The sequence below is a fragment of the Eptatretus burgeri genome, chromosome 14 (assembly GCF_056783735.1).
Source record: "Eptatretus burgeri isolate ZD-2024b chromosome 14, Ebu_testis_v1, whole genome shotgun sequence".
NCBI classification, from domain to species: Eukaryota; Metazoa; Chordata; class Myxini; order Myxiniformes; family Myxinidae; genus Eptatretus; species Eptatretus burgeri.
The window spans coordinates 64,989,063-65,000,679 of record NC_140974.1 but is presented as its reverse complement, the minus strand read 5'-3'; the positions used below and the strand labels follow the sequence as shown (position 1 = coordinate 65,000,679).

Sequence of the window (11,617 nt, the reverse complement as noted above, 5' to 3'; positions counted from 1 at the left end):
ACCGATTTACAGGAGTCATAAGCACATGTCATACCCAGGTTAGTTGTCGCCTCATTAGCAATTGCTTGCGATTGGCACGTTGCCATGTGCGCTGCGAAAGCCTGAACACACATAGGCCTTTACAAGGTAACAGCATGTACATTGCCAACACCTAAGCACTAACCACATTTTACAAGCGAGAATACACAATTCAAGGATAACCCACAGGTAGTCAAGTCAGACAGACTGCACTAACCAATCGTTTGCAATTGGCCTGCTGCCATGTATACGTTTACTGCTAAAGCCAGACTACTCGTTTTACAAGAAAGCGACACGAGTGCGCACTGCTCAAGCCAGATCACCAACCAGAAGTAGTTGCACTGCTAAATATATTGTAATCATGGATGTATGCTTTTTGATATCTCGATAGCCATTAGATACTAACTTTATCAGTGTACACTTGTTGTACGTTACTGTACAGTTTAAGAGTCCATTTGAATGTTGACATCCTCAAAGTTCACCTCCCTTGACAATTGACACCTTCATGTAGCGCTGGGAACGTAACTGACTTTGTCAGGGCTATATGAGAGCCCAGGCAGGTGCTATGCCTTCTGTGATATGTACTGTGGATATGTATTGTTTATACCAAGTGTGGAAATAAATTTTTAAAAGATATAGGGTCAGGCCTTGAGTGTTTTCAGGCTACCCCCCCCCACCCCCTTTCTTCCCTCCCTCCCTCCCAATCTCGCCTTTCTTATATTTTTTTTGTATAGCTTGTCGAGGCTCGTATGAGAGCTAACACACAACGCATAACAAAGGGGGCAGGAGATGAGAGGTGGGAGAGAGAAGGACAAAACGGTGGGGAACAGAGACATTAGATCTGTGGAAGGGAGAGGGATGGGGCGGGGAACATGGGGAATACAAGATGCACATTACAGGGACTTTCAGGAAGGAAAGCAGGGAATTTGAAGGTGGTGGGTTTGGGGTGGATTAACGGAGGTCGAAAAGATCGAGGATTTGGATGGGGAAAGACAAGAGAAGGTGGTGAACGGCTGTTTTGAACACCTGGAGGAAAGAATGGGATTGAAGAGTGTGGGAGTTTATTCCAAAGGTGGGGGAGAAAAAAAAAGAGGAATGAAAGAGTGAAGGTGAGCAGCGATCAGCGATTCGTGATTTTGGTAGTTTTACCAAAGGGGGTTGCTGACGGACCTCGAGCACCCTGCGGGAATATGGGGGGGAGGGATGTCACATATCTCGAGTGTGAAATTTGTCCGGATTGAAAGACATGTTCCACGTGTTGGACCAGTTTGTGATTTTATCCAGATCTGCAGTGAGCGAAGAAGCTGCTGCTTGCCGGTCTGAGGGATGACAGATGGTACGGCAGAGGGTGGAGTCGTCGGCAAAGAGAAATAGAGGATTTTCCAGGGAGTCTGAGAGATCATTGATGAAAACCAGAAAAAGAACAGGGCCCAGAATGCTACCTTGAGGAACTCCAGCCTGGACAGGAAGAGGGGATGAGAGAACTTCATTTAGGGCCACACGTTGGCTACAACAGGTGAGGAAATCTGCGAGCCATGAGTGGAGATGTGATTGGTTTTAACAGTTTTGGGGCATTAGTAAATAGATAAAGAGGATTTTCCAGGGTAAGAGAGATCACTGATGAAGATCCAGAACAGGACTATGTCCAGAACACTGCCTTGGGGGCACTCCAGCCTTGACAGGGAGATGAAAGGATTCCGTTGAGAGCCACACGTTGGCTATGAGAGTAGAGGAAGTCAGTGAGCCATGCGTGGAGTTGACTGGATGCCACAAGCAGACTCTTTGACATTGCCATCTTTTACATTTTATCCATTAGTTTATGTCCCTTTGCCTGTAAAAGTTTAGTGGACATGATATTGTATGCAATTCATCATGTATTCCAGTCTTTGAGTGCTTGTCAAATAACTTAGACAAGCCGTGCGCACCCGTCGCTTCACTGACCAGTTTAATCAAATGATGAGGATGTAAAATGAAGTGAAACACGAAAAATGATTATTGTTTTTTTTTTTTCCTTTGACATCAAGTAGTAGTAGTAGTAGTTCTTGTTTGTGGGTTCCATGTTCCTTCCATGTACTTTTATTTCACTTCGACAAATATGACAATTAGATGTGCTCCTTCTGTGTCAATCAAGCTTTATTCTTAAGGGTTCCTACTGTCGAAGAATAATAAATGTCACCGTTCGAAGCGCTACATGAAGCTCTCGTTACCGCTTCTTCGTCTTCAATTGTGAAAGTGTGCTTTTAAAACGGACATCTATGATTAAATGGACAAAAAAAAAATTTGTTCCAAGTAAATGGATTATTAGTTTTCCAACTATACCATTTTTATTATTCTGAAACAACAAGAACCGCTACTTTGACTTTGCGCTTCTTATACAAGGAAATCCAACACAGGTGCAGGACAATCAGCCCATCATGCCTGCACAAACACCACACTAATTTATCTACACAAGATCCAAGGAAGAAAATGCAAAAAAAGGTTTTTAATTGATTACATTTTTTTTTTTAATGTATTTTTTGTTTGTTTGTAGTTTTATACAATTTTGTTTTCTTCCCCTCAGGGGAGGGGGCACGGGCTTGGATAAAAACACACATCAAACACACCCCCCCCCCCCTTGATAAGACCCTACCCCCCCTCAAAAGCACTCCGTACACATGCACACAATCACCCATCAATGCTCAAACTACCTAAAAGACCTGCCAACATCCCTATACCCCTCCATCTCCATAACTTCCAGGTACCTATCTCATTCCAATTTAAACTTATCTCCTGTTTCTGCTGCCACTACTTTTCCAGGGAAACCATTCCATGCATTAACTGTTGTGATAACAAAGTGCCGTACTGTAATTGGCGGCAACGGTAATTGGGCAGATGTGGCAGCACTGTATATGAAGGTCAATGGCTGGTGTTGACACGTATACCACGTACTCCGTGGAAAGTCATGCTGGAACAGTAATGGTATGTTATATACTATATTAGGAATAATGTACTCTGAGGAATGTAATTGGTATTAGAGTATGGAGTTTAACTTTGTTATTATGTGATACGTATGTGGTATTTGCCTTCAGTATTATGTGTACAAGTTATTGTATTTTGTTATTCTTACCCTATGTATATTTATGTTGTTGTAGATATGCGTATGGGTTTTGTGAGAATAAAGCCGATCGAAAAGGTCTATTGTTGATTACTACAACATTAACTACTCTCTGAGTGAAAGTCCTCTATCTTGCTGCCGTCTTAACTCTCCTCTTCTTTACTCTCAGGCTATGGCCCCTTGTTCTATCACTGCCTACTCTGTTAAATAATTCCATATAATTCTGGATATGAAGCACTCAGACACTTATTTTATCTCTACCTTTCATTATCTTAATCATCTCTATCATATCTCCTCGTAACCACCTCCTTTCTAGTGTATAAAGCCCAGTCTCCTTCACCGCTCCTCATAGCTCAGTCTTGCTAGGCCCAGAATCAATCTAGTAGCCCTGCACTGAACCATCCCTTTGAGATCTATGTCCTTCCTGAGTTGTGGTGACCAAAACTGCACACAATATTCGAGATGTGGCCCTCACTAAATTCCTGTACAATGTTAACACCACCTCTTTTGATATATATAATTTTCCCCCTCCGAATACAACCTAAAACCATATTTGCTTTACCTATAGCTGCCTGGCACTGTGCTGCCTGCTTACCTCCCGTATCTATAACCACCACCAGATCCTTCTCCTGTGTGACACGCTCCAAAATTACCCCTCACATCCTCAACTCTCTATTTTCATTGTTCTTTCCCATCTCCAACACCTTTCACTTGTTAAAACTACTACGACTTCACACAACACAACACACACAGTTGATATTGTTACGAATCTGGAAGCCTTGTGCACACAGACAGACAGCAATCCCTAAGCCTAGTTATTTCGATAAGTATGTGTGTTTATAGTTAGGGCCCCCGACCTGTGTCTAATGGGAATTACATGTGTGCACTGCAAATTATTTTTTTAGTCAGGGTTTTCTTTTATTCTTACAACGATAACAACAATACGCCTTCGCCTCGCTTCCTCGACCCGACGTCATTACGCACGTGGCCAGAGGTGAGGAGGTGGGCGGAGCCACAAACGCCTCCGCTCGGGACTCCACCCAGAAGAGTGGGAGTTGCCCCGCCTACCGTGGGCATGTCCAATGGAGGACAGCCAGGGAATCGCACGATGAGTCTGACCAATGAGGAGGCGAGTGGCCAGAGAGAAGAGGCCCCTCCCACCTGAGAAGAAAGAGTGGTGGCCTGGACCAGGGAGAAGAGATAGACGGGACGGCACGGTGTCCGCAGCTGCTGGTCTCCTGTCGCTGCTTCTGATCGCAGCTCGAGAGTGTGGTCTGGACCTCTGATCACAGCTTGAGCACGTGGTCTGGTTCTCGGATTGGATCTCTCGACGCTGGTCTGGCCTCATCTCATCGCTGGCACTGGTCTGCGTCTGGCTGCCCTGGTCAGTCTTCTGGCGACCGGAGCTCCGGGAAGGGGTGGACGTCCAGCAGTGCGCTTGTGGCCGGGTAGCCAGTCGTCCTGACTCTCAGCCGAACTATCCTCCGCGGCTGGAGAGCCGAATAAAGACTATTGAGGTCCATTTCTTTTGTGTGCGTGTGTGTGTCCTGTGTGGGCCTGTCTCCAAGTAGCAACTGGTTAAGTGCTATTGCTGTACATTATTTGCATCCTCTGTAGTCGGTTTAACTCTGACCTTTATGTGTTCCTTTGCCACCTATTGTAAATAAATATCCTATTGTTGAATGTTTCAGCTCGTCCTCATCCTTTCCTTCATTGGTTTAGCATGGTGCGTGTTGGGTGATTAAAAAGGCCGTTGCTGCTGTCGTTGTGCATTTGGACCGACGGGACCTCGGTAACCATCCGCTCGGGTTGCGCACGGGTCAAGCACGGAAACGGCTCGTCACGTTTGAGCTCCGTCGAAGGTGTGAATTCCTCGGTAGCTCGCCACGTGGGTCTCTAGGTATTTTGAAGATTGGCAAATAACCCTGTCCCACGTGGCTGAATTATTGACGATTCACGGTCCTGTAAGGGACCCGTACCTTCTGAGTTATCCGAGGGTAACAATCTGAATTCCGGGTGTTCGGTGGAGTCGACTCTACTGCTCCAACTCGCGGTCGTGCTCGTCGCCCATACCCAGCCCACAACAATATAGGATAGTAGCATATACTGAATAAACAATGATGTACAAAACTGAATTACAATGTCTGTCTGTCACAATCTCAAGCACAATCATGAAACTTTGTAAGTATAATGAATAATATCTTACACCACATACATTTACTGAACTTCTACTTATATTCTGTTCAACCCAATCAGCAGGTGGTGAAAGAACGCATGAATAATTTTCAGAAACAATACTAATGGTTGGTAATTGCTCAACAGAATTATGTTGAAAGAAGCATGAAAACAATCGGTGGAAGGACTGGCGTACGTAGTTTGCAGAGACAGTAATGGTTGCTAACCAGTCTCAGACACGTGACCGGAGAGGTTGGGAGACAACACCGGATCTTCTTGCGCAAGCAGATAAAAGAGAAAGGCATTCGACCATGACTAGACACGAAGGCAGAGTTTGGAAAAGGACTTCGTGAGATATTAATGTGGGCCTTCGGGTGATAAAGCGCAGTCGGTGTGCGTTAAAAGCACCTGCTGACGTCGAGACAATCTCGAGTTCACCTGTCAAATAAAATAAATAAATAAAATATGGAACTTTAGCTCCTTGCTGGTTTTGTACATCGGCGATGGCTTCTAATCATTGTATGAGGGCTGTTACACTTGCAAACCGGTGAAGAATGATGGCTACTTCATAAAGCTCGACTTACCTTCGTCGACTTCTTCCAGATAACTATTTTTGCAGCTCCAGGGTATCGTGACATGGTGTTGACAGACTCTGTGATACATCAATAAACTAGAAGAGCACTCGGAAGAGTACATACCTCTGCCACGTAACGAACACATCGGGTCCCAATATATATATATTTTTAAATATCTTGCTACATAGTGCTATATATCGTTTTTTGGCCCCATCTCTCAATGGTGAAGAATCACTTAAAACATTCTAGTATTCTAGAAGAATTCTAGTAGTCGGATCCAGATCCGGATCTTCCCCAAAATCTAATCAGTTTGTCCTCGTCACACACCGAACCTGTCCACAACTTTTTGAGATATCCTGCACACAAACAAATAAACAAAGACGGGTGAAAACATAACCTCCTTCACCTTCGGTGGTGGAGGAAAATATCCCCGAATGTTAAACCTGAGCTTTATGTGTGTCAGTGACTTGACCACGAGGGAGTCACGAGGGAATTTGCAGTGGGCAAGAATGACTTTATGGTATAATTATAGAAAGCCTCACAAATGACAAAACTACAACGGAGTTCTCTACAAAGAGAACCAGCGAATAACCATCGACCACAAACAAGATAACAAGCACATAACGTGCTCCAGAATCGGGTCAGGAGCACAACTTCAAGGAAAAAAAATTATATATCTGCCGTGGATAAAGGTCACAAAGAGGATTTAATAACAGGTTTGCTGGCTATCAGGTGTCTTGGATAAAACGAAACTTCATCTGTAACAAGTTGATTATAATAACATGAGAAATCAACTCAAAACACTGACCGGGGGAGGGGGGGGGTTACAATATCTCTTTTACCCATTTATTTAAACAAACATTACACTGATCAAGATCCTCAGTTAAACAACAGAAAATTTAAGGCGACATTTTGATTCGGATGAGATTACGATTCATAAGAAGGAAACCACCACCACCACCACAAAATCCCACCATCCTTCCACTTCCTCTCCAAAACTCACACTTGCACTCTTCCCTCCCCCCTCCGCATCAAAACTCGCACCCTCCACTCCTCCCAATCAAAACTCGCACCCTGCGCCCCTTCCCCATCAAAACTCGCACCCTGCGCCCCTTCCCCATCAAAACTCGCACCCTCCACTCCTCCCAATCAAAACTCGCACCCTGCGCCCCTTCCCCATCAAAACTCGCACCCTGCGCCCCTTCCCCATCAAAACTCGCACCCTGCGCCCCTTCCCCATCAAAACTCGCACCCTGCGCCCCTTCCCCATCAAAACTCGCACCCTCCACTCCTCCCAATCAAAACTCGCACCCTGCGCCCCTTCCCCATCAAAACTCGCACCCTGCGCCCCTTCCCCATCAAAACTCGCACCCTCCACTCCTCCCAATCAAAACTCGCACCCTGCGCCCCTTCCCCATCAAATCTCGCACCCTGCGCCCCTTCCCCATCAAAACTCGCACCCTGCGCCCCTTCCCCATCAAAACTCGCAACCTGCGCCCCTTCCCCATCAAAACTCGCACCCTGTGCCCCTTCCCAATCAAAAAACTCTCACACCCTGCTCCCCTTCCCCATCAAAACTCACACCCTGCTCCCCCTCCCCATCAAAACTCTCACACCCTGCCCCCCTTCCCCATGAAAACTCACACCCTCCCAATCAAAACTCACTCCCTCCCCACTCCCAATCAAAACTCACTCCCTCCCCATCAAAACTCTCGCACCCTGCCCCCTTCCCCATCAAAACTCTCACACCCTGCTCCCCTTCCCCATCAAAACTCTCACACCCTGCGCCCCTTCCCCATCAAAACTCTCACACCCTGCTCCCCTTCCCCATCAAAACTCGCACCCTGCGCCCCTTCCCCATCAAAACTCGCACCCTGCGCCCCTTCCCCATCAAAACTCGCACCCTGCGCCCCTTCCCCATCAAAACTCGCACCCTGCGCCCCTTCCCCATCAAAACTCACACCCTGCCCCCTCCCAATCAAAAAACTCACTCCCCCCCCCCTCCCAATCAAAACTCACTCCCTGCCCCCTCCCAATCAAAACTCACACCCCCTTCCCCATCAAAACTCACACCCCTTCCCCATCAAAACTCGCACCCTGTTCCCCCTCCCAATAAAAACTCGCACCACTCACACTCAAACTGCTCCCCACCCTCCCAAAGAAAACGATAAACTCCCCCCCCTCGCTCTCTTTCAAACCTCCATCCCTACAATCTTCCACCTTTTTCGGAGCATCAATCAACTCACCAAACTCCATTCACATTCTACACCTGTCCTCTTGAACCCAGTTCACCACTCACCTGTAACGCAACTTTCACCGCCTCCATTTCCCCGTTTTTCAGAGCCCACACCAACTTCTCTCCCATAGTCGTGGACACGAGATGGACACGAGATGGACACGAGATGGACACGAGATGGACACGAGATGGACACGAGATGGACACGCACGACGAGGGAAAAACCAAACAAAATAACAAAACAAGAAGTGTATAAAATTTAAACCAAACCCGTGACCGTTATAACTCGGTTTCCTCACTGACCGCGACCTCTCCCCACTAGTTTAATAACGTCGAGCCGAGAAACCCTCTCTTCTGCTCTCAGCTCGATCTCCTCTCGCCCAAAGGCAATTCCGGGTTTTCAGCGGCAAACACCCGACTTGAGGATTCCTGTCATGGATGACGTCACCACGTGCGCATCATCCCTTCGTCAAATCGTTCATGTCAAACACACCGAATGTTACAAATACTTCTTCGTATGACGTCATGTACATAATGGTGAAGGGCGAAGCATCAAACTTGTATGCACGGCGTTTACATTTGTAAAACGAGCGTATATTACAACGCTCTCCTTATACACCGCCTTAAATATTTAAATGGCAAATGACAATGCAGCAGCTGTTCGTTGAGTATGACGTCGTCCTTATCTATCAATAATTCCAGCAATGTGTGTGTGTGTGTGTGTGTGTGTGTGTGTGTGTGTGTGTGTGTGTGTGTGTGTGTGTGTGTGTGTGTGTGTGTGTGTGTGTGTGTGTGTGTGTGTGTGTGCTCGCGCGCGTGCGTGTGTCTGTGACCGCCGTTTCTCGACAACCACTGGTCCGATCTAATTGAAACTTGCCACTAATATTGCTGGGGAACCCGCGGATGTGCCTTTTCAAGGTTTGATATTGTTACGAATTCTGGTCCGCCCGGCGTGCGATCGGCCACGTCGCCCACCGGAACGGACAATTCAGTCGTGACCCTCCTTGGAACTACCGCCAGGAGCGAGCCACGGGTGGGTCTTTCGACCACACCACAATCGTGCCAATCGGCCACCCGCGCAGGATAGGGTTGTTCGCCAAACTCGACCTACCTAAGTACCTGCGCGGGTAGTTAACCGGGCGATCGTACCTCGCCGCTGGCCGGCCTAGGACACGAACCGCTTAAGCGGTCCGTTCCGTGCTTCAGTGATAACCGAGCGGTGTTATCGCCGGCCCCGACGGACGTGATTATTTACCGGGTGCTTACACCCCTCCTACCAATTCCTTCCGTGACGCAAGATGGAATTTTCAAACAAGGGAAAGGACACAACGAAACGGGGAACAGTTCAACAAGCACATTTATTGCACACTCAGACAAGGCACGTATTTACTGCCATACAGAAAATCATGCACATATAACACTGAAAGCAATGAAAGCAAGCAAAGGCAGAGTTACAACCGAATAAAGTGTCTTTATTCCACATGCACACTTAGACAATTCTACTTATAAGACGGCGCCACCACATGCATTTACACAAAAGCAAAGAAAAGCCAACCTCACAGACAAAGGTGGCAGACAGGTCCGTGGACCAAATGTACGTGAGACCTGGATGAGCGGCCAGGTCCACGAGACCGAGGGGTCTTACCCGCGCCCTCGTGGCGCGATGGTGGGCAAGCCGCAATGTCAACGTAGCCGCGCCTGGCTTCATGCCCCTGGCGTGGCCGGTGAGCTCTCTCCGGCGTTCTCCGCGCAGGCACGTGTTTCACCGTCGGCACCACGGTTGGGGAGGGGAACGGACGGGGTTACCGGCGCTTTCTTAGCGCGGAGCTCGGTAAGGGAGAGGGAATTGCTGATGCTCCGTCCAACGAGTTAACGCTCTGGACCGCACTGGCTCCGGCGAACTCCTCTTGGCTGTGGCTTCCACTACGCCCCTTCTCCGGCGGCGGTCCCCACTCAGCCCTCTGGTTCACCTCTGAGCCCTCCTCCACGTTCCTGCTCCACTCAGCAACTCGCCCTCCTCGCCCCTCAACTTCGACCTGAGCTCCTTCCTCTCCGTCGATCGGCCCCCGTCTGCCTGAAGACTTCAGCTCCGAGCTCCATCTCTGCCCCACCGACACTGCCGCTGTCTGCCTCTTCGAGCTCCGTCCTGTTCTCCGACCCCTCCAGACTGCCTCGAGCTGCGTTGTGCTCGTGCTTATATAGGCCGGGGGAGGAGTGCATATGTAAATTTGTGGATCACAGCGGGTTTGGAGGCGGGGCTACACCACCTGAGGCTCAGCCATTGGATGGATGAAAAGTGGGCGTGAATCATTCCTGATCCGATTTCTTCTTCGAAAGGATCCCATTCACAACCATGGCACGACGTTCGGTAGAAAGGCGAAGGTGGTGGGAGTTTGCTGTGGTGGTTTGGTATAGTTGTTTGGGGGCATTGTTGGTGGTGGCGATTTGGTTGTTGGGGGATGATTGGTCCAAAATAACGACAGAGAAAATTAAAACGGCTATCTCAAAGGATCGCAGCCCTGTGAACACGGAAATTCCCTCTAAACAACGGTGGGGAAATCTAACTACACATATACTTATCGTCATAACTGATCTTAGGTCCTTTATGGTGGTCTGCGAATTTCCACAGCCGTAACAATATTAATCAGATAAGCGGTTCCCAAGTTACGGCCATTTATCTGTCAACCAATGACAAGACACGGTGCTATGACGTCACAAATGACGTCACAATTAATGTTTATTTATTATTATTATTTTTTTTTTGCATGATTGACGTCACAATTCTTCTTCTTCTTCTTCTTCGTTTGGTATGACATCACAATCGACGCTGGGGACCTGAGTATGTGCCTTTTCAAGGTTTGATATCGTTCTTCATCCGTTTCAGTTTTTTCCCAAGTGTTTCCCAAGGTTTGAAAGCTTTTTTCCCCAAGGTTTAAATTAATTGTTCAAATTATTAATTAATCCCAAGGTTTGAATTTTCCCAAGGGGAACAGCTGTTTCCCAAGAGTTTGAAAGCTGTTTTTTCCCAAGGTTTGAATTAATTGTTGTGCTTGGTAGACATTTGTGAATACATTTACAGAGAGAGGGGCAAAAGAGGAGGGGCGAGAGAGAGGGGGTGTCATAATTCAAGAGAGGGGAGAGAGGAGGGGGCGAGAGAGGGGGCGAGAGAGAGGGGCGTCACAATTCAAGAGAGGGGGAGAGAGGAGGGGGCGAGAGAGGAGGGGGTGAGTGGGGGCGAGAGAGGAGGGGGGAGAGAGGAGGGGTGAGACTAGGGAGAGAGAGGGGGGCGAGAGAGAGAGGGGCATCACAATTCTTCTTCTTCTTCTTCTTCGTTTGATATGACGTCACAATTGACGCTCGGGACCTGAGTGTGTTTCCCAGGTGTTTCCCAAATTATGGCCATTTATGATATGGTTGGTCCGATCTAATTGAAAAAATGCCCCAATCCAGTCGTCGTTAGAGAGCAAAGGAACGAAGCTGCACATACTGGCACGCACCTACGGGCACGCACTAGTATCT

At 47.7% G+C, this 11,617-nt stretch overlaps 1 protein-coding gene and 1 long non-coding RNA gene across 2 annotated transcripts in view; one reads left to right on the top strand and one right to left on the bottom strand.

Annotated features, from left to right (window-relative positions):
* NUP160 (nucleoporin 160) overlaps positions 1-11,617 on the bottom strand; it is a 100,667-nt gene that overhangs the window by 31,200 nt on the left and 57,850 nt on the right. The window lies entirely within an intron of this gene.
* On the top strand, positions 8,141-8,522 carry LOC147013444 (uncharacterized). Its single transcript, XR_015051335.1, has 2 exons — positions 8,141-8,231; positions 8,265-8,522. It is a non-coding gene; the product is annotated as an uncharacterized LOC147013444 (long non-coding RNA).